This window comes from Symphalangus syndactylus, chromosome 15 (genome assembly GCF_028878055.3).
Source record: "Symphalangus syndactylus isolate Jambi chromosome 15, NHGRI_mSymSyn1-v2.1_pri, whole genome shotgun sequence".
NCBI classification, from domain to species: domain Eukaryota; kingdom Metazoa; phylum Chordata; class Mammalia; order Primates; family Hylobatidae; genus Symphalangus; species Symphalangus syndactylus.
In genome coordinates, this window is record NC_072437.2 from 97,111,204 (window position 1) to 97,135,955 (window position 24,752).

Here is a 24,752-nt window from a genome sequence, read left to right on the forward strand (position 1 = left end):
AGTAGGCCCTTGTTATAAAAGTAATTCAGTTATCTCTTATCTGAGGTAATTTGGTTACTCGTGCTGGGATAGTGATGGAAAAAGGAGAATGGAGGCCTTGGCTTTATTTTTTTGTTATTTTATTTGTTTGTTTGTTTGTTTGTTTGAGATGGAGTCTTACTCTGTCACCCAGGCTGGAGTGTAGTGGCACGATCTTGGCTCACTACAACCTCCGCCGCCCAGGTTCAAGCGATTCTTCTGCCTCGGCCTTCCTAGTAGCTGGGACTACAGGCGCACGCCACCACGCCCTGCTAATTTTTGTATTTTTAGTAGAGATGGGGTTTCACCATATTGGCCAGGCTGGTCTCGAACTCCTGACCTTGTGATCCGCCCACCTCGGCCTCCCAAAGTGCTAGGATTACAGGTGTGAGGCTTTATTATTTTTAAATTGTCTCTGAACTCTCTCATGAATGCTTTGAAGTGCCTTGGGTCTGAGTGTTTTAAAACAATTGTCATTCAGAAAAAGTTGAAAGCAAAAACATAGATCCCAACGATACAGCAGTTCAATCCACTACAGTTTGTTCTGGAGTAAAAACTCTTCTTACATATCACTCCATATGCAGAGACGTTCATTTAAACGTCTGAATGAAAATGTCTCTAACACATTGGAGAAGCCAGCTTCCCTGGTGGACTCATTGCAAAGCCACACCTTCCTTTGGAAGGGCGGGCCTCTTCTTCTTTTTGGGGGCTGAGTAGAAAACCATGAGGCTCTGGGTTTGAAAGTGAGTGCGACTTACTGATCCAGGTGGAGCCTGGGGAATTCAGATAAGCTGTTCAGATGAAGTGAAAAATCAATAGGTCAGCAAGAGCTATACCCAGAGCAAGAGTGACGTGAATGCTCTGCCATCATTATTGTTAGCCAGGGAAAAGCAGTTAGACAGCACCACTCTGTCTGTTCTACTGATGGGTATGATAATTTCATCATGTGTGGCTTTAGATTATACTGTCTTAATGAGATCTGCAGCAAGGGGGAATTGAACCGCAGAGAATGATTTTGTGTGTGTGTGTGTATGTGTGTGTGTGTGTGTATGTTTAAGTAGCATCCTAATGATTCTGAAAATTACACAAGGAAGATGCTGTAATCGGCTAGACTGTGGCTGGCTTATCAACACTGGGCCATGTATTGTGTTTCTGCATTTCTAATTTGATTACCTGGAAACTTGCATCATTAAACTAAAAGGTATCCACATTTTATGTCTTGATAGGACAAAAAAAAAAGAAAGATTAATGATACTTTAGGAAATGATCAACTCGACTTTACCCAGGAAATGATCTCTTCTCACTAATGTTTCATTCTAGACTCAACAGCCCTGCCTATAATTCTATAATTAGAAATATAATATTCAAATCCAGGTACTAGAAAAAATGTGGGGCTTATTTTCTCTACCTCTATATTTGCTATATTTGTTTGGCTTATTGTCTTCTTTCTTGCTCAATGAAGAAAATGTATTTAAGTATGAGTATCAGAAAAATAAAATTAAATGATTTATAGAATTTTTTCATTTGGGGAATATTCTACTTTTATACTAGTTAATTGTGTTTTGGGACATAAGACACAGGAAAGGTTTTCCTGTAGTGTTTATGTAGTAACTTTTTAGCCCACAGAAATGTGTTATATTTTCTACCAGTATGACCAGTAAATACTTCTACTCAGAATATCTGAAGGGAAGATACTCAGTGTGATTTCCTGTGCATGATAGTGTGTCTCAAAATGAGAATTACAAAACCTGATAGTGCTGTAAAGCTGTAAAGGTTTTATGTTTAGACCAACATGCTGTCCTAAGGTGTTTACAAATTAACTGCTGCAAAAATACTGTTTACTAAAAATATTTTACTAAAAATATTTTTAAAATCCCATAGCCTGATTGTCTCTTACTAATAATCTTTATTAATATTCACTTGAACTTGATATTACAGTATTGCAGACAGTGCTTTGTAAGACTTTCTAATGGATCAAAGACAACTTTTATTAGTTGTTTGATGTGTAATTCTAGAAGAGTGTAAGTTTCCTTAGACCGCAAGGCCCTACTCTTCGAACATGCTTCCATCCTAGAATCCACTTACTTCTCCACTAGCATATACTATGTAGGCCCAGAAATCAGCTGGTCAGGGTCTAGGAGCTGGGTATATACTCTTGCCTAAGGAGGGCATAATAAAGGGTAGTAGGAAATGACACAAGAAAAATTCAAGACAGAATACCAGCCCTTGATCAAGGCTGTTGAAGACAGAGGGTGAACATGGAAAAAACAATGAGCAAAGAATACTATTAAGTACTCAACTGCACAAGGCTCAAAGTTGTTTTCTTGGTCTTAGGAATGGAATCAAGCAGGGCTGATTTTGTTAGACATAAAGAAAATTAAGCTCTACAGCTCTCTTGGGTAGTATAGAATTTCCCTGGTGGGTTACATATATATTGATAAGACTCCAAGACCAGAGTTTGGTACCTCTTAATATTGATTTATGGTTTTAATGGCTGAAATGTGTGACCCTAGGGTAAACATCCCCGAACCACCCTATATTGTGTACTGTGGGGGTTTGCAAAATGCTATTTGGCATCAGCTGAAAAACTGCACTTCATCTTAGATGAAGCCAAGTCGCCAGTATATAAATGGGTGGCCTCCTTACAAAAAAACTATGTGATAAAAAGGTTGGTCTATAATCCTCCTGAGAGTGGTATAGGGAGGAGAGAAAGAGAGAGAGAGAGAGAGAGAGAGAAACTAATCATTTGCATGCCTCCAAGAAAAATTTCTTGCTTATTGCAGCTTTTCTTAACTCTAAAATGAAGAACATGAATGTACCTATAGTAGCTAATTTAATTGATGCAGACATCCATATCCATATGATTTAGGGGGAAGATATGATTATGCAAGGAGAAAATATACATCAGTGCATGCTCAAGAGTGCTTTACCTCTGCCTTCTAGTTTAGGAATCTAGAAAATGTTCATCTTAACCCCTCTCTGAGAGATCTCTCAAGTGACCAGTGGGCTGCACTGTCAGAGCCTGCCAGGAGAAACCAGTGTGGACTCATCACACTGTGTTAACCTTCTGGACCATTTGCTATAAAATGATGCTGGTCACTTTAGCATCTGCAGCAGGCTTCCAGACTTCACCTGCTGTTCATGAATTCTTTGCTGAAGCACACCAGGAAATGATGCTCGGAATCTGTTTCTTGCTTGGCTTCACCTTTTTTCCTTGTCCGAAGTACTTTTCAGTGGGGACAATAACCTAACATACTGAGTTCAGTGTAAACAGGAAATCTGGCAGCAATAACTGGACCAAGGACTAACTTTGCAAAGCCAAGTTTTAATGAGTAATTTGCAAAGTAATTAATCAAGAGGTCATTGTCCCTAGAAAATGGAGTAAGTGTACCCCACACTGATGTGGACCTCTTTTGGCTGCCTGAGGCCACAGCTGATCTTCCTTAGAACCAGTGGTGACCCACTAGTAAGAGAGTAACCCAGCATTTCCAGGATCAAAGACAGAAAATGTGGAGTCTACCTCTTCAGTCTTGAAAACCTGCAGATCGTGAACCATTAATAACTCATCAGTGGTTCAGAAAATCAATTTAGTGAGTCCAGGCCAACTTTATTTTTTTGAGACTGAGTCTCGCTCTGTCACCCAGGCTGGAGTGCAGTGGCACCATTTCGGCTCACTGCAACCTCTGTCTCTCGGGTTCACATGATTCTCCTGGCTCAGCCTCCCGAGTAGCTGGGATTACATGCACCCACCACCATGCCTGGCTAATTTTTGTATTTTTAGTAGAGATGAAGTTTCACCACCTTGGCCAGGCTGGTCTCAAATTCCTGATCTCAAATGATCTTGGCCTCGGCCTCCCAAAGTGCTAGGATTACAGACGTGAGCTACCGCGCCCAGCCCCCAACAATTTTTTTTAAAAATAGAATATAGTAAAAATATTAAAGTGCGGATCACAAGGTCAGGAGATCGAGACCACGGTGAAACCCCGTCTCTACTAAAAATACAAAAAAATTAGCCGGGCGTGGTGGCGGGCGCCTGTAGTCCCAGCTACTCGGAGAGGCTGAGACAGGAGAATGGCGTGAACCCGGGAGGCGGAGCTTGCAGTGAGCCGAGACTGCGCCACTGCACTCCAGCCTGGGTGACAGAGCGAGACTCCGTCTCCAAAAAAAAAAAAAAAAAAAAAATTAAAGTGCATTGTGTGTTGTGAGGTTAAATATCTTGCAAAAAATAAATACACACAAATAAATATATATACCCATGTATGTACTGAATTATAATATATATTTCTTACCATGAATCTTCTGAAACTTCTTTAAGTTTGAAAACATTACTTTATTGAATATTCTTTTTGAAATATGGAAAGATAACATATTTCCAAATACATTTTAATATAATGATACAAGAGATTGTGTATTTCTTTATGTTTAGGAGAAATAGTGACCCTAGGGGAACAATGCATTGATTTAAAGTTGCTGTATTCAGATAAAATGAATGTGATTGTATAGTCTTCCAAAAAATATGGCATTAAGCATAAACTCTTTGAAATTTTACGCTCGGTTCAAGTATCCTGAAATATTTCAAAGCTATATTTATTACTGTATTTTCGTAGACACTGTTAAGGTATATGCAAATCCATGATGAGAATGCAAATAATTTAAATATGTAAACATTTAAAATCATATTTCAAAATTCAGAGTCCTTACACTAAAAAGAAATAATGAAATCTAATAAAAAGGCAGAAACAAAATAAATCTACAATTTCTTCTAAGCAGTAGAGAAATACTTGGGCTGTTTCAAGGCTGCCAGCAATATTTGTTTCCATAGATTGTCATAGAAATTCTAAAAGTCCTGTTACTTTTAGTAATTGTATAGTTTTCTTTACCTTCCATAGTGGAACATTTATTTCCTTTTTTGGGCTGGTGGGAACATTTTACTTTAAAGACATTATTTTTACTTAAAATATATGAAACAGAGAGGAAACATAGGAACGAACACACTTTGGAGCCAGACTGCTTAGGTTCTATGAGCTAGAGCTAGTCACTTAGCCTGTCTATGCCTCAGCTTCCTCCTTCATAAAATGGGAGACAGAGCAGTATCTATGTTAATGAGGATTCAATGAGTTAATGTTTATGAAATCTAGCCCACAGGAAGTGCTGCTAAGTGTTTGCTATTATTAGGGCACCTACACAGCCTTTATTCATTCAACAAACATTCCCTGAGAGCCCACAAGATCAGACACTGGACTAGGAATAAAAAGGCAACCTCCAGTATCTCACAAATACAGTGGGCAAGTCAGATTTCTAGACAAATTAATAGAAGACAGTGATGTAGAAAAGCTGAATGCCAATTTGGTGATATGGAGGAAGGTATGCTGAGATGGGCAGTGGAGGTGAAAACTAGCTTGTCTTAAATACATGCCATTTGATCAGTTGAAATAAGGTCCAGATGTTGACATTTATTTTGGATTTTTCCCTCAGCCAAGCAGCCTAATTCCTGCCCCTTTCCTTCCTTTTCCTAGTCTCACTTTTCTTTAAGAGGCCAGTCTTAATGGAGCCGTTGAAGGGCTGGATCGTGATAGAGGTGTAGCTGATAACACAGAACTCTAGTTGACAGATGTGCGTCTCTCAGTACTGATCCGTATGCCAACTGTAGCCTACAATTGACTGGCGTACTTATTGGAGATAGAAAGGAGTTACTGCTTTACTTTACAAACTTCCTTTCCACCCCTTCCCAGGGCAACTGCTACACTTATTGGAGCAATGCTGCAAATATTCTCTAGTTGTGTTGGATATGTGGCACAAATCCTCTAAAGTGTATTTCACTCATGAAAAGCCCTGGACCATTCTGATTTCCCAGCAATTTGTCACACTGTATATTTGCAAACAAAGTTAACATTACCAAATGGAAGTTGTGCATTGAGGCCCAGGGTTAGGAGTAAAGGAGCTTTTCCAGGAAAGTAATAGACATGTCATTTGTTGATCAGTTGGTGTCTCAGTCCACTTGTGCTGTTGTAAAGAAATACCTGATGCTGGGAAATTTATAAAGAAAAGAGGTTTATTTGACTTACAGTTCCACAGGCTATACAAGAAGCATGGCTCCAGCATCTGCTTCTGGGGAGCAGCTCAGGCTGCTTCCACTCATGGTGGAAGGGGAGCCAACGTGTAGAGATCACAAAGTGAGAGAGGAGGCAAGAGGGAGAGGGAGGTGCCAGGCTCTTTTTAAACAACCAGCTCTTGTGTGAACCGCCAGAGCAAGAACTCATAACCACGAGGATGGCACCAAGCCATTCATGAGGGATCCACCCCATGACCCAGAAACCTCCTTTTAGGCCCCATCTCCAACACTGGAGATCAGATTTCAGCATGAAGTTCGAAAGGTCAAATATCCAAACTGTAGCAATTGGTAAGCCCCAACTATGGGAATCCAAATATGAATCAGATACTCAAGGATCTCTTAGTTGGATAGAGGAAATGTGTATGGTTGCAAATGTTAGGAGCACAGTAATGGAATCATAAACATATTTCAGTGGTGGCTTAAAGGAGGGAGTGGTCAATTATGCTTGGGGTGGGGAAATACTATTAGAGATCCCCTACTAGATAATTGCCACAACAAGCAGCAGCACGTATTAACTAAGGACCTACTGCATGTGGAACAGAGTACCCAGGGCTATATTACACACCAAGGTGGGACAGTGGAAGGTAGACCAGCAAGCCCACATAGCCACATCTAGCCCAGTCCTGCACCATAAGGTCCCATCTGAGCTGAGGTCATGTTCCAGCCATCAGCACACCTATATTCATGTCATGTCTACTCTTGCAGGGATGGCTTAAAAGTTATTTCCCTCACTACTGAGATTGAGAGTGTGTTTATCTTATCTAAAATGTGCAGGAGATGCTGAAGCAAGCAAGTGAAAGGCAAACTTCTACTAAAATGATCAACATCACCAGCAAAGCAGAAACTTGATCCAAATATAACCATAGAATGTTAACAATGGGAAGGAATAGGGAGAGAAGCTTTGGGAAGGAGTATGGCTTTGAGTCAAATGAGAGATGATTAATGAGTGAGGAATAAAAGCAAAGCATTGAAACTAACACACACTGAGAAAGTGTAATGCAAAACGGGAAGCATTATGGTAAAAAATTCAAGTGACTGAACGAAATGGAAACTGATTTACTGGGTGGTAGGGATACAGCTGGAAGCTCAGCAGTTCATCTGGGAATAAAAAGTAGGAAGTTAACCTGTTCTAAGTGACCCTCCTCAGCCCAGTAATGATATTGTCAAAGGGGAAGGGGAGTGAGTAAATAAAATAAAGGGTTTAACTCCATGCAGAAGAGAAATTTCCAGGTTGGGATCAAGAAACCAAGATGATTAAATCAACCCAGAATACTTGGTGTGAAATGTGATCAAAGCGATAAGAAGATTATCTTCTCAAATTGTATCCTAAGTAGGAGTCCCCAGATGGGGTGGCAGGGATATATGCAGATTATAGAAAATGGCTAGTTTAAACAGTTCAGGAAGGTGGCCTGAAACAAAAAAAAATGGATAATGAGGACAACAACAAAATCCTAACCTATAGAGCCCTCCACATATACAAGACTTAAGAATAAAGGAATCGATTGCCTCTCTCCAAGCCATACCAGTTGTCTGGGTATGCCCAATCACCTTTTTCACAAGTCAGGAAAAGGTACCAGATCTAAAATTAAAATGACAGACAGACAGACAGATAGATTGACACAGATATAGACAGATTCAAAGAAGAGGGCCTTGTTGATTCAAAGCTGGAATAGAGGGCAGAAATGTCACAATTGAGATACAAATAGGGTGGCTCCCAGAACATAAACAGGCCTTGGCGATAGAGGAAATGCTGGACAGACACCCAGAAGCCCTGAATTCTAAGCTCGCTGCTGCTCCTGCCTAGCTTTATGGTCTTGGTGAGGGAGTTGCCTGATGTGTTTCTGTGTTTTCATGCTTGTAAAACAAGAGGGTTGCAATCAATGAATTCGAAGATCCTTCCCACACTTAAAGATTTCCGTAACGATATAAAGAATAGAAGAATATGAAGTGAACCCAGTTCTCATGACAAGTTCAAAGCGAATTCACCACTTGGGAAGTAAATATCAAGTTTCCATCTAGACATTAATTTATTTCTCTTCTGTTTTTAGATTGCCAACCCACTCCTGATCTAAGTTCACAAAAAACCTGTTTCATGTATTTCTCAAAACCTTCCAGGAATGCCATATTATCTGTAATTTAAATTTCAACAAGAATAGGCACATTTGGATTATTAAAGTCCATACTGTCCATATTTGTGCATATTCTTCCTGTTTTGCTCCTGCTGGAGGTACTTTTTGGGGTATTGGAACCCTCTGTTCACTCTCCTCTGTGAGTGTTATTTCTTTAGAATATACATGCCAGGGGACTTAAACATTGTGCAGTAGAATATTACTTGATAACATCAGTTGTATTTATAAATCATCAAATGTAAAACATGAGACACAAATTGCCTTGTTTCTACTGCAGGGTCAGGGGTTCTTTCTCCTGTTCAAGGTAATTAGGCAATGACTTGTATAATAAACCCAAGGTTGGAAAAGACATTTCAGCCTGCCAGTTACACATAGAATTGCACTGACTTTGTATCCGTAGGGTATTTAATGCCACCCTAAGGGATCCGAAAAGCAGGACCCCTCTCTTGTATAGATTCCAAAAGAGTGGAAAGTTATTGAAGAATATTGTAGAACCTTGCATGAAAATATGTCTTCAATAGAATTGAGGCTCTGTGTCCAGAGAGGCAAATCGATGAGAGTGGAGTTAGAGGAAGACGAGAATCAGAAAGGTAAGAGTCAGATGACAAGACTGAGCAGACTGGGGGAAAGTCCTGGTAAATTGCAGACAGCAATCTTGGTCAAGTTACATTTGAATTGCTGATGAGCTGCCTCAGAGAAGATGCTGCAGAGATAGTAGAGAGGCAAGATTCCACAGGATGAAGAGATCTGGGGTGGACAGTAGAACCGGCGACCTAGGAACATAAGGTGGATGATATAATTTGAGTACAGGTAATCGATTTAAAAAAGGCAATTAATGTTTGACAATTAGACAAACAGTGGAATTTATTTTACTTTTTGAAATTCACACAAGCAAGAGGAAGCAAAGTCCTTAAGGCTATGTGTACACTAAACTCACAAGGGAAGTCAGAGGGTCCAGAACATCTTTTAGTGTTCCCTGCAATCCTGCAACCTGGAGTTCCCCAAGAAATTTTTGAAACGGATGCTCCGTCTGCATTCCAGGTAGGATGTTTTGTGTTGGGTTCTGTTTGCTTTGCATTTTGATTCCCTTATAGAATAATCTACTAGAGTGGATTCTGGAACTCCATTCGATCTTTAGAACAGTGTGTTCCTTGAGGATCTGAAATATGAGCCTCCTAGTGAGTTTAAGTTTATAAATGGCCTGCCTTGAACATGCACTTGGAAAGATTAGTGGGAAATCCTCTACAGGCATAGCCATTGATAAAATTCCAGGAGAGACTCAATGATGAGGAAAGTCTTAGTTAAAAAAATCCACCCATAGTTTAATGAGGATAAAGGTATAATAGAGGCAATTAGCATTGTTCACAAGAAGCCAAATTCTGACTTTAATTAAGAAACATAAAGGTAAATTAAAGAAAAAAATTTTATTTAAAAATTCAGTAAAGTACTAGAGAAGAAAATGATGATTATCACAGAATATATCACAGGTTTCTGTTAAAGGGGAGGAAAAGAAATTAGTGTTATCAGGAAGAGCCATTGGTTCAAAAGAGGCTTTTATGAAAATTAGTTTGAGAAAGTGACATTCTTAATTGATGATATGAAAGGTTTAAAACATTTCCTGCACTTTTTTGTCTTTGTGTTTAATTAGTATGCTCTGACATATGTCAGGGCATTAACAATTTTGCAACATTAGTTATCTGCCCAAGTTATTATAAATGTATGTGCATATGTGTGTGTGCATTACTTAATAGAGCAAGAATGTGAGTCTGTAACTTCTAGCTCAGTTTTGAGATACCCAGCCTGGGTTGCCTCTCATCAATAGAATTAATGGAATTTAAGATATATTAAATAGTAACCAATTTATGATATTCTAATCCTTACTCCACAAATATATTGTTGTGTGAGTTTTAAACATTTCTACTTTAGTACCATACTTGAAAATTCAGGGTGTTGGCAGAACGAAAGCCCACTTGAAATATTAACTCCAAAATAGACTCATTTTTTCCTTGCCAGTATAGGCAAATCTACAGGGACCTTTTGTTGCCAGTCAAATGGAAAAATCCTATTTTAGGAATCAACCCTATTTTTAAATAGTTTTGAATCATTACTTAATGAAAGGCATAGCTCTTGATCTGCTGTTCAAAGGATTAAACAAAAATCTGGACTTCAAGTGAAATGTCAACAAATGCCACATATACCCTATATTGAAAAGTTTAAGTGTTGTGGGGCTAATTAATACTAGAGCATCAGAGATAAATTTGCATGACACTAGCCATTTATTATTTTAAGCTTTTTTGGTAAATGTTTTCTTAAACACATGTTAACAATTGTTTGATACAAGGTATAATAAAGGCATCCAAATTCATAGTTTGATAATTTGCATTAAGTTCTTTTCTCTATGCTAAATAAAGTATGGATATTGCTAAGACACAGCTTTCAAAGTATAATGTGTTCAATCATGATCATGATCGATGGCTGAATGTATTTCCAAATATACTCATAACTTTAGCTTAAATGTAGTTGAGTTGAGTGCAGATTGAATAACAAATGGAATTGAGATACAGTGGCAACTTGAAGCTAAGTCAGATAAAGAGCACTAGCATTACCCTTGGGTGTGGACCAGAGTGGAAAAGGAATCTGGGATTCTGATGTTGCAATAGCTAACCCTGAAACTCGATGCAATGCTTGACTTGTGAAGAGACCTAATCATGTGTATGTACAGTATTTTGAAAGGATCAAATATACACACACACACACACACACACACATAGAGAGAGAGAGAGAGAGAGAGAATAGATCATAAGTAGTTTGATAGCTAGATAAATAATCCATTCAAAAAATACATAGAGAAAGCATGGTGTGTGTGTGTGTGTGTGTGTGTGTGTGTGTGTTCTACGGATGGATGGGTGTATACACATATATGTATGTACACTTATATTTAAAGCTCTATCTCAGTTGTCTGGAAGTAATGCTCAAATTGTCTCCCTGCTTTTCCTGTGCATTCCTGTATAACATGGAAGTTGTAAATGATTGTAAAGTTGTCAGTAATGCCCCTAGGCTCATGTTAGCATGTAGACGAGAGCTAATTCTGGGTAGATAATATCTGAGCTTGTTTATTAAAACACATTTTTGCTTTTTTTAAAGAGTTACTTAAAAAAATAAATAAAGGCAATGGAAAGCTTTTCCAGTGATTTTTTTTCATGTGAAATTAAGTTTTAGCCTTAGACCATGTGAGGTGGGGTAGATATCATAGAAACCCAGGACCAAGCTGCTATCCCGAGGGTAACATTTCTAACATTTCTGACTTTGAGATGTAATTTCCATAGGAGCCTGTGGTTCAAATTTGAGGTGTTCAGAGCTAAATCTGGAATTTTCAGATCATGGAAGTGAGATTTATTTTGATGAGGAAACACCCTGTGCCTATGTGGAAACATAAGCTTTGAGACGTCAGTATTCATGTGCATCAGGGTTTATCTTTTATATTACCAGATCTGTTTCTGAATCTGCCCCTGCTCACCAAAAAAGTCTAGATTTGCTTCCAAATTAAAGATATGGTATATAGTACCTAGTGGTAAGAGAGTGAAGATATACAGTCTAGATGCAGTGGGTTGTTTCTAAACATTGCCTTCAAACAAGACTGCAAATATATTAGAAGAAAAAATATTAAGTGATTGAGATAAATATAATTAGCCTTTGGGTTGTTGCTTTTATTATCAATGCAGAAATCTCATTAATTTATGCACAGTTTGGAGTTGATGATTATGTGAGATCTCAGCATACTCTCCAATTTCTATATTTATAATAAAAGAAGAAATAAATAGCGTGGACAAGATAGATTTGCTTACATGAGCAACATAATGAGTGCCTGTAAGTGCTAGGCATGACGTATGTTATATAACTTAATGTTCATAAGTTGTCCATAAGGGGCAGATGATATTATCTGTATTTTACCAATAAGAAATCTGAGGCTTATGGTTTAAGGGACTAATCAGGGTCATGTATCTAAGGAAGTGGATTGAGGATGTGAAGTTGGGTCCTGTGCTTTTTTGAGTACCAACCCTCTTAAGTTCCTTAGGCATTTTTATTCCTTTGTTCAACCCATTTCCTGAGTGACACTATGGTAAACATTGTTTTTGCAAGCAGTATGCTTACTACTGTATTTACCAGTCATTCTTATCTGGGCACTAGAGCAGTTCTCTCAAGAACTTCAAGGTGCTACTGCTTTCTTAGACTGGCAGAGACTGTATATACATTTGAAATATTCATATCCTAGTAATGTATACTCTTTCCGACTCATGCATGTCTCTTACTAGTTTCATTATTGCTGTTTTACTGCGTGTTTTCATGGAACATCTTAGAGTCAGTATTCACCATATAAAAGGATTAATACAGTCAAGACTTAATAGTAGGTACTTCCTGGTAATGTTGTCTGCAAAGGCTCCTTCTGAATCTAAATCCTGAAAATGCTCTCAGATATTGAGCTGATGCTGGCACAAATGAAAATCAGATAGAACTTTTAGGTAGTAATTTTTAGAATCTTTACTGAGTGTCAGGTAGGAGGAAGCAGCTGGGAATATGCATTATTTTTAAAACTAAGAGCAAAGGTTTTCTTGTGTTCTTGTTGCCAGCTTCATGTTTCAGAAAATAGTTGACTCTCCTGATGTGTAAGTTCATAAAGGCATGCCATGCTTCCTTCTCAGCTCTGAATTTGGTGAGCTTTTAGGTTTTGAGAGGTGTCTAAAATATTTCTTTCTCCTATTTAGTGAGACATAAACATTTTTATTGAAATGCACAGGAAAACCCAGCATAGTTCCTGCCATGTGCAAGGCAATCTTGCCTGTTTCATCACTGCTGTTATGTTTTTTGGTGTTTTTTTTTTTTTTTTTTTGAGATGGAGTTTTGTTTTTTTTGCCCAGGCTGGAGTGCAATGGCATGATCTCAGCTCCCTGCAACCTCCGCCTCCCATGTTCAAGTGATTCTCCTGCCTCAGCCTCCCAAGTAGCTACGATTACAGGCGGACACCACCACGCCCAGCTAATTTTGTATTTCTAGTAGAGACAGGGTTTCACCATGTTGGTCAGGCTGGTCTCAAACTCCTAACCTCAAGTGATCCACCCGCCTCGGCCTCCCAAAGTGTTAGGATTACAGGCATGAGCCACTGTGCTTGGCCAATTGTGATTTATTTAAAGCCTTTCTTCAGTCTATGAGATACACTGAGTTCTAAGTGCCCCTGTGAAATGTCAGTGAATGGAAGTGGGCAGGCAATTAAAGAAAGAAGCTATATTGGCATAACTAGACTTTAGCATATGTATTTTAGGGAAAAAAAAGGTAGCTCAAGTGATGGAAGAGTGGAAATATTTTGAAAGATGTCTAGGGATTTGTTAGCAATGTATATCCTACCACATCATTTTTATTATACAATTTTCTCTTGGAAGAATCATGGGGTTTTACAGTAACAAAGACTTTCCCAGGCCTATAATAAGATGATGGGTTGCTTTTTCTCTTTCACTACTGCATGAAATTTCTATTAACAGAGCTAGGCCTCATTAACCTTGTGCCATCATTTCATCTGTCCTGTTACCCGTTTCATAAAGGATGTCCTTTTGTGTCCTATGATCAAGATGGAAACACCTCTAATGAGGGCTTCACAGATAGTGGAATGAGCCCCTGGTATGCACACTGGAAATCTACTATTTTGACATCTACTTGCTTGAAAGTCAGATTTACATAGAGTGATCCTTCTTTAGCAATAATATATGGCCCTAGAACTTGTGGCATCAGGCTATTTCAATCATAATAAAAATATTTTTTATAAAAACAGGTGAAATTGGAAGAAACTTGGAGGTGTTGGGGTGGGTAGAATAAGAGAAAGAACAGGTGACCAGAAGAGAGAGAGGAGGGAGAACAAAAGGACACAAAGAAAGACAAACTTCTGTCGTGTCCCAGTGAAGTTAGAAGCCACCCCAGAAATTTCTCAGATAGTTACATTGATAAACAAGAGTGAGAAGTCCATACAATTGCCAGATGGATTATGTCAGTAAATATGCAAATTGGAAAGTACAGTTTCAACACAGTTTTTCTTCAGAGTTGTGTTTTCCTTTTCAGTCATACTTGAATTGAACACCTAATTTCCTCAACCTTATGTGTTGAGTGAATGTCATCTGGAAGCATATGTATCAGCTTACACACCTATGACTTCTATACTAAAATTAAAATCTCATTTAATTTTAATGCATCTCATTTGCTAAGAAAATAGTAGTAATTTAGGCGGTTGTCTTTGTCACACACACCAAAAGATCAATTAGAATGGTTCCCTTGTTTTTCTTGGCTTAGAATCCTTTGTCTCATACCTGCTGGAAATTAATTTTAACAGTCAGTCACTTATTTAATTAAGTTAGAAGACTTTTAAAAGGGAATGTATCCAATAAAATCGTAGACTAATGGCCACTATGAAATGCTCGTTATGCTAGCAGCCTTTAAGCCTTTAGCAAAAAGAATTGTGAAGAGGGTTTATATGAATGGATTAGATTTCATTTTAAAGTGCATTAAGTGACATAAACAAATGTGAAAAATTTAAGTAACTTACAAGTACCTTAGATTACTAATTAAATGAAAATAGGAGTTACATATTGGAGTGGTAGTAAAGTTTCAGAGCAGCGTTTTCAGGTATGTTGTATTAGTATATCCACCAGAGAGGAATAAATGTGTTTGAAGATAATATAAGGCCTATGATGTCAGATGTTTTCATGTGAGCTACAATTTATTTAAATGATCAATATCCCCCTTGGGCTTGTTTTCTTGCTTAATAAATGAAATATGTGGTTATGCATTATAAGAAGAAATTAATAAGACATAATTCAAATGACAATTTCTTATGGGGAGAAAGTTCTAGATAGTCTATGTTAGAAGAAGCCTTAAAGTGGCATTACATAATAAAACTATAATGTAAGCCATATATATAATTTTAAATTTTCCACTAGACACATTAAAACAAGTAAAAAGAAACAGGTAAATTTATTTAATACATTTTCTTTAGTGCAATATATGTCAAACATTATGTTAACTTATAATTCATATAACAAATTATTAATGGAATTAAAACCTTTTTTTTCGGCCGGGCACAGTGGCTTATGCTTGTAATCCTAGCACACTGAGAGGCCAAGGCAGGAGTTCAAGAGCAGCCTGGCCAACATGGTGAAATCCCATCTCTGCTAAAAAAAAAAAAAAAATACAAAAATTAGCCAGACGTGGTGGTGCACACCTCTAATCCCAGCTACTTGGGAGGCTGAGGCACGATAATTGCTTGAACCCTGGAGGCAAAGGTTGCAGTTAGCCAAAATCCCACCACTGTATTCCAGCCTGGGTGACAGAATGATACCTTGTGTCAAAAAAAAAAACAAAACAAAACAAACAAAACAAAAAAACTGAGTCTTTGAAAACCAGGGTGCATTGTGTTTCATGTGCTCAGTAGCACATGTACTGGCAATTACCATGCTGGACTTCGAAGCTCTGAAAGCAAAGACTCATGGGGCCAAGCAGGCAAGAAAACGACTGAAACGGGTCACCTGGGACCTGTAGCAAACTGCCACTTTCTACATGCACAGGGCTGCTCTCAGCCCAGCCGGTTCCCGCCTTAGCCCTAGTGCTGCCAGATTTTCTGAAGCCAGAAATCCGGAGTCCTATTCTTGATATTTAAATGTTGGCAACTAATGTAAACATCATACCATGCTGGCCTTCAGGTTGCCAGTTTGTGGCCTCTGTTCCTGGGATTTCAAATTTTAAGCCATATAAGGGTTTCTGACTCATCTAACAAGCTGTATTGGGTTTGGTGAAGGATAATAAAAGATCCCTTTTTTCACAAATACAGTGTGTTTGAACATACTTTTAAATTTGTGGAATGGGTTCCACATTAGAATCAACTCAGTGGTTGCCGTTACCACCTTCCTGTGCCTGTAGAACATAGAGCTGGAAGGCTCTAGGATAAACTACTTCGTTGCTCTAGCTTACTTCACCTCTCCCCTGTTGTTAACATTCATCCCACCAAAGCTGTTGTTGAAAGTCCCTAATGCAGTCTTCTTGAAGGCAGGCAGCATCTGTCTTATTCCACACTGTATCTCCAGCACTTGAATGGATGAGTAGGTGATATATAAAACCCAAAGAAGCAGTTTGGCAAGGATATGGAGAATTTGGAACCCTTGTGTACTGCTGGTGGGAATGTAAAATGGTACAAGCTACTATGGAAATACAGTTGGCAGTTCCTTAAAAAATTAAAGCTAGAACTACCATATGATCCAGCAATCCTACTTCGGGGTATGTACCCAAAAGAAATGAAAGCAAGGACATGAAGAGATAGTTGTACACCCATATTTATAGCAGCATTAGTCACAGTAACCAAAAGGTGGAAGCAACCCAAGTCTCCACTGACAGATGAATGGATAAACAAATGTGGACTGTACATAAAATGGAATATTATTTAGCCTTGAAGGAAATTCTGATGTATGCTACAACATGGATGAATCTTAAAAATATTATACTAAGTGAAAAAAGATCCACTGGCAAAAGGGAAACTACTGTATAATTCTTCTTTTATTAGATACCTCCACTAGTCAAAGTCATAAAGACAGAAAGTAGAATGGTGGTTATCAGGGGCTGGGAGGAGAAGGAATAGGGAATTATTTTTTAATGAGTACAGAGTTTCAGTTTTGCAAGATGAAAAGAGTTCTGTGGATGAGTAGTGGTGATGGTTTCACAACAATGTGAAAGTGTTTAATGCCACTGACTTGTATGCTTAAAAATCGTTAAAATGGTAATTTTATGTTACGTATATTTTACCACAATTAAAAATAAATGATGTTTTTTAAAAACCCAAAGAGGTTAAATGATATATCCAAGGTCACAGTATTGTAGTCTGGAGCTTTTAAAACTATCCCAGGCTATTCATAGTATGTTTTGAGGTAGCATAATAATAAAGGAAGGACTTAGAGCTCGGAACCCGTAGACCCTTATCTTGGCAAGTCACGTGATATCTTGGCCCCTCAGTTCCCCTACACATCCACTCTTGTCTTCTGGAACCAACTGACCAGTAAGGGTAACATGATAAAATGAAATATGTATGAGAAAAATATATGTCCTAGATTAATCTGGGCCAAACTCATTATATGCTGGGGAATTCTTGTGTTATTGAGATTTTTAAAAAAAACTTTCCAGTAATGTAGGAAATGTGTAAGCGCCTTGTTGAACCCCAGCAATATGATTCCCCAGTTCAGTTAAAATGATCAACTGAATATAAAAGTTTGCCTCAGCCACTGAGCAAATTTGTTTCACTTTTCTGTTATCTATATGATGATGATGATTTTATTTCGTCGTCTTCCATGTGTGCTGAAATGCCCTAGAAGTCCAATTCTTCTTGTCTTCCTCTCAGAGTAAATTGAGGTGGGAAGAGAATCCCAAGTGCAATAGGATATCTAGTCTCAAGAGGCAGCACCACCCCCTGAAGCACAGCATCTTCAGTGACCTTTCCTGGCTTAGTAACTATGTGAATGTCTGTTATTCAGAGTTACCAGATTTCAACAACCAGAGAAAGACACAAGCATTTCCTATTTCCATTCTCTAGAGATTTGCTTTGTTAGGAAAGCAAGACTCTTAGTTTCTGTCACATGGTGTATTAAGTTTTATTGTTGAAGAGGACGTTATCTTGAGACCAAGAAAGCAAACAAGATTCTATGTTAGTTCTCAATTGTAGATGGCCCAGTTTATCCAGTCTCATGTTTTAAAAATGAACACAGCTCAATGGCTTGCAAGTTGCTACTTACAGATAGTTTCTTCCCATTGTTTGAGAGCCTTACATCACATTATGAACTAAAATAAATTCAAGATAGATTAAAAGAGTTACATGCAGAAGAGAAAACCATAAAAATAAAAAAGAAAATATAGGTGAGAAGCAAATCTTAGCTTGAGGAAAGCATAAAGTCATAAAAGCAATGAAAAAAAATTGCAAAAGGAAAATAGATACATTTAACTGCATTGATAAATGAAACTGCATACAAAATTTCTACATGTTGAAAATATGATAACATGTAAACACACATTAGTCAAATATTCGCAACAAATATGATAGACAAAGGCTAACATAAGATACGGCTTGGCTGTGTCCCCACCCAAAATCTCATCTTGAATTATAATAATCCCCATGTGTCAAGGGTGGGATCCAGTGGAGATAATTGAGTCATGGGGGTGGTTTCCCCCACGCTGTTCTCATGATAGTGAGTTTGTTCCCATGAGATCTGATGGTTTTATAAGGGATTTCCCCGTTCACTTGGCTCATTCTCTCTTGTCTGCCACCATGTAAGATGAGACGTTGCTCCTCATTCGCCTTCCACCATGATTGTGAGGCCTCCCCAACCATGTGGAACTGTAAGTCAATTAAACCTCTTTCCTGGCCAGGGCGCAGTGCCTCACACCTATAATCCCAGCACTTTTCGAGGCCAAGGCGGGCAGATCACAAGGTCAGGAGTTCGAGAGCAGCCTGACCAACATGAAACCCCATCTCTACTAAATGATACAAAAAATTAGCCAGGTGTGGTCGTGGGTGCCTGTAATCCCAGATACTCAGGAGGCTGAGGCAGGAGAATCGCTTGAACCCAGGAGATAGAGGTTGCAGTGAGCCAAGATAGTGCCAGCCATTGCACTCCAGTCTGGGCGACAGGGCAAGACTCCATCAAAAAAAACAAAACAAAACAAAAAAAAAACCTTTCCTGTATAAATTACCTAGTCTCGGGTATGTCTTTATTAGCAGTGTGAGAACACACTAATACAATATATGAATACATCTTTCAAATCAATTTAAAAACCTTACTAAATAAAATAATGGCAAGAGACGTGATTAGAGGTATGATTTTTCTTCACAAAGAAGAAATGTAAGTGGCTAACAAATGTGTAACGGGTCATTATTTTTAGTAATTAAAGAAATGCAAACTAAGATGAATAGGATCAAGACAGTTTCTACAATTAAACTAGGTTTTTTGGTTGTTTTTATAAGGTAACCCTCAATTCTGGCCAAATTACAGGGAGTATAAGGTGATACAGCCTTTCTGGAAAGTTATTTAGTAACAGGTGCTAATAACTTTAAACATGTAAAACTAATGTGTAAAAGTATAAGTAACTGCATTTATAGGAACCTGTCCTTGGAAAATAGTTAGAAATGCCAGTACAGATTTATATACCACAGTGTTCACTGCAAAATTATTTGTAGTAGTGAAAAATTGAAGATCACCCAAATGAACAACTATAAGGAGTTATTTATATAAATTATGGTTCACCAATACTGACATTATTGCTGACATTAAAAATTAGGAGTTTCAAGAATATTAAAATGGGAATATTTATTAAAATGTGTTTAATGTAAATTTGGCAGCTTGTATAATGTGTCATTGTATAAATTTGTAACAATGGTATAGCAGTGTTAAATATATGTGTATGCACTGAGAAAAGATTAAATGAAAATCAGCAATGTGTTAGAAACAGTTTTCTCTGGATGGCCAGATTACAAGTAATTTTAATTTTCTTTATACTTTTCTGCCTGTTCCAAATTTTCCAGAATAGAAGTATGTTATTTTTATAAATGGAAAGAAAGTTTTTAAAGAACTGTGTTGCTAACAAAGCAGATTTATTATGAAGAACACTCTTCAACTTTCTCCATAAACTTTCTCCTGACACTGTCATTCACTTCATAGTTAATGAATCCATTTTTCCTCCATATCGATCAAATTACCAACTTCTACTGTCTCTCTCTTCAATGTCTCCTAGACCTGGCCCTTTCTTTCCCCTCCTGCAGTCAGCCCAGTAGTTTGGATTAGCTCCTCATTACTCTTGGCCTATTTGGAAGCCTTCTCTGACTCTCCATTGCTCTCAGTTTTGAATCCTGAACCCGGCCTGGGATGCATGATTCTCAGTAACATGCTTCTCACCTAGCTTTTCACATTAGTCCTCAGACTCCCTTACACACATCAGCCAGACCCTCACACCCCTATGCCTTCACTTCCCTGTGATGTTCCTGCTACTAGCAATGCCCTTTGTTAATTCATTCATTCATTCAACAGATATCTACTGAGCAAATTTCAGAGCCCTAGGCACTCTGGGGTACAAAGATGAATTAAACACAAGTCTCTGCCTCCAAGAGGCTCAAAGTCAACTTGAGGAGACAGACAAATAAACGTTTTGTGTGAGAAGTGTGAGTTACGTTATTAATGTGTTATACACTGGTGAAACTGATTCGAACCCATGTCTGTCAGCCTCTAAAGCCATGTTGCTTCAAGGTAAGGAAAGAAAAGCAACTGCACTGGTCTGATATGGCTGGCACCTGGGTAACTGTTGAGGAGCAATAGGAGATGAGTCTGCAGAATAGTTGTGTGTGCCATGCTGAGGTATTAAAACTGAATCCTCTTGACAACTAGGATAGCAATAATTAATCATTAATACTCCACACCATGCTCTGCTCTAAGGGCTTTGCACGTGCTAACTCAGCTAATCCTCACAATGACTTTATGAGGTAAAACGACTTCATCTTTTCATAGATCAAGAAACCGAGGCACAGAAAGATTAAGTGATTGGCACAATGTTGCATAGTAATATTTATGTGTTTAATTGTCTTGTCTCTGCAAATAGATTGTAAAACATGAAAGGTTAGAAGCCGTCATGGGCACTTTTGCATTCCTAGCAGGACTCTATTCATGACCTAAATACACATAATGCACACCCAATAAATATGAATTGAATTGAATTGAAAGCCTTCAAGGTCTTCATGAAATACTCTTAATTGCTCTGATTATTATCCAGACCTATATTTTGGGGAGGGGAGGGGGAAGGTAGAGAAATGAAGAGACATCTTAATTTGACATCGCATGTCCTTCAGAAACAAATGACATATCTGTGTTAACTGAACTCACAAGGTAACTTCCGAACTCACAGAATCACAGTCTCCTCAGGTTGATAGCCATCATAGCAGTCGCCTTGTTGAAACTCCCACTCGTTTGAAACTGTAACTTGACTGGAAGGCTCTAAGAACATGATTCTGGAACGTGAGGGACTCTAGCTTTTTAAACTCACTTGTTCTAAGCATGTAACTTTTTGGGGGGAGAGAGTGAGCCCTGCTGGTCAGATTCCAACATAATAGGGTCACAGTGTGTAGGTTTAAAGGAGATGCTAGGCAAATGAGCATGTTTCCTGTTTGAGCCCAGAGATAAAACAGGAAGCGTAGAGTGCATATTAAATTTTGCATTACAGGAATCAGTCGATTGAGCTGCACAGCCACAATAGGAATCTCACTAAAGACTTGCATGCCTGTGTGCACAAAGAGTGGAATATGTTAAGCCTTTTCTCCTCACCCCTCACCCCCTCTCCCTTGCTCACACATGCTCACACATGCGGGAGGAGCAAGCTGCCATGAGGTCATGTAAGGACACACAGCACTTCTCATTCCAACCAGATCATTGCATTTGCTTTAACAGGGCAAGAGGGTGGAGAGGACAGATGAGAGAACAGCGACATCACACACCGTCTTATCCCGTGGCTTTGTCGTAGCTTTCTCTGTCACAGCCCTGCCCTCATCTCACAAACCAAAATCATCCATGGCCTTTGGGGCTAGACTCGACAGATGCTTCTTCTGTAATAACAGTAATCGCAGCTAACGCTAATTGAGCATGCCCATCAGGTGCATGGGTCTGTGTCCTTTCAGGAGGTGCATACTTGTAACCCTTGAGTGATTCATTGTTCCAGGCTGCATTTACCGATTGCAGAAACTAAGATTCAGAGAAGTTTAGTGAATTGCCTGAGGTGACAGAGCCAACAGATGGAGGAGCCCAGACTCGGGTCCAAGCTTCTTGCTCCAAAGCCCAGGCTTTTAGCTTTTGCGCTACATTTTCTTGGTTACAAAACCTCTGCCTTCAAAATTCTCCCTGCCTCCATCTCCAGCCAGAAATCATTTGCCCTTATTCCAAATTCTCACAGTGCTTTATCAGTGTTTCTTTTATGGGGCTTACTGGTTTTAACATCTTATTGTTGTCATTTATATAAAGTATTCACTTTTCCTGTTCGGGTGTGGGGCGGAGGATAGAGAGAGTCAATTTCTTGTTCTTTATTGTATTTTCCACAGCACCATATGTAAAGGTCCTTCAGACAAGGAAAAGCCAGGATGTTTCTGATCAGATCTGCCCTGTCTGAGCACCTGCACCTTAATAGGAATTTGGGAATGTATAAAACTACCTGTAGAATTTAACTCAGATTTCCTAAAGAAAAGTAAAGACCTAGCTGAGAAAGACCGAATCATGTTTCCCCTAACAATAGGCAAATCACATATCATGGTCCACCTTACACTGACTGTCTCTTCCTTCGTGTCCCCATCCCTTACTGTCCTAGTGTTCTTTAGCATCGCAGTCTGCTCAGAACTCTTTTTGTTTATGGTTCACATTTGCTGATCCTTTTCTGCAGGTCTCATTTGTTTTGTGACAGAGTTGAAGCTTCCTTGCATCCTTTATGGCAGGCTTCTGAGATGCTTCCCTCTCACATTGCTTCAGATTCAGACTTTAAAGAATGTAGTCGTCATTAGCTTGCTTTGAAGTTCTTGTATCAATTTATACACCACATGGATTTTAAAACATTCTGTGAGATGCCTGCTGCAGCTGTTTATTACACCAAGAATACCCCCACCTCTCTCTCTCTCTCCTCTCTTTCTGTTTCTATTCTGTCTGTGACTCCCTCTTCCCTCTCTGTAAGGCTGCTTCTCTCTAATCTTGTTTCTTGGGCTGTGACAAATGAGAATGGGTTTAAGTTCATATCCTGATCTAGTTTTTGGCAGAAGAGAGCTGTTTTGAGGATGAACTCAACTCTATAATTCCTCCCACATTCCACCCATAAACATTTTTCTGTATTGCTCAAGGTTTTTCTGTTTAATCATTTCATAATCACTCAGCCTAAGCTGTATGGTGACAGTATTTTGTTCATAATTAACCATATATATTTGCTAATAAATGAATCAGTGGGGAAAACAGGAAGAAAAGAAACTAGAGACTCCAGGTTCACTGGGACAAGCAGTGTACCCCTACTCTTCAAAGTACAACCCTAAACAGGCCATCCAGTCATAATACCACCACTTGGGACCCATTCCTGATGAATTCAGTAAATCACAAAGGTGCTCATGCTTGTCTTGAAGTCAGTCTTGATGTTTGTGCTGTTAATGGAGCACAATCTGCAGCTGGCCCAGATGTTGCTGACACTAGCCCTGCCTGCCTCCATCAGCATAGCAAAGATTCTAGCAAATCTGTAATGTTGTCCATGCACCTTGGTGCAGAGAGTCACATACTGCTCCCTAAAAGGAAAATGATATGGTTCCTTCTGTGTTGTATTTGCTGGAAAAGGCTGGAGACCAAGAAGTTCCCAAAGCCAGGCTACCTTGGCCCCTTGAGTGATAACATTCTTGCTCCTGCGACCGTGTCCTAAGGGAATTGAATGCCCTGACAGTCCCACAGAGATGAGGTTCTGGAAAAACCCCTTAACCCTGCTGGTCCTGGTGTTCCATTACTGCCATGGCTGAAGACAGAGGTCCAGTCTTGCCACTTGTTGAAATTCAACAAGACTACAGAGAAGTGGCACAATACGGCCACTTCGACTGCCAATGCCGCTTCACTGGCACTACCACTGGACCAGGTCCTGCTGGTTCCCCCAGGCTGCAGTGGTTCCTCAAGGGCAAGAGCTCTGTCACAAGGGCACCAGTGGCCTGGCTATCTCATTTCACCTACACTGAGAGCATCATCCTGCTGCCCACCAGCATCTGCCTTGGAGCAGATTCTAGAATCATGGACCTAGACTAATACACCCTTGAAAGTCTAGCTCTTGGTATAGAGGCAGTTGCCTTGGTCCCATCTCCTCCTGCCTTCAGGGGGATTCTTCCCTTAGGCAACTCCGTCCTTTCTTCCATCTAGCCTCTGCCAAGGTATGTTAATAACTTTGAGAGGGAAGGGACTGGGATTCAGATCACTTTAATTCAAAAAGATCTCTCTGCTTCCAAGTAATCTAGTGGGTACGACTAGAGGTACGGGAGAAAGACTCCACTCAACTCCTCCTAGGCCTGTGGAGCTCCAAATGTTGGCACATATAAGGGAGGGAGTAAAACCCCTCCGGTCATCTGCAGGGCTGAGCTCAGATCATGGGTCGACCCAGATGCATGGTCATGTAAGCCATCGTCTGTTTGCCTATAAGTGAAGGGGGAAATCCTTGTCATTGAGTTCCACAAGTTTCTTCCAAGTACATTAACTTTTTATTTCTATTAGTCTCTTTTAGGAAATTATTATTGATATAAATTGATTATAAGTAAATATTTGCAGGAAAAAATATACATATATTTTGAGACAGAGTCTTGCTCTGTCACCTAGGCTGGAGTGCAATGGCGTGATCTCAGCTCACTGCAACCTCCACTTCCCGGGTTCAAGCGATTCTCCTGC

At 39.1% G+C, this 24,752-nt stretch overlaps 1 protein-coding gene across 1 annotated transcript in view; it reads left to right on the top strand.

Moving 5' to 3' along the window:
• Positions 1-24,752, top strand: part of FRY (FRY microtubule binding protein) — a 453,339-nt gene that overhangs the window by 17,801 nt on the left and 410,786 nt on the right. The window lies entirely within an intron of this gene.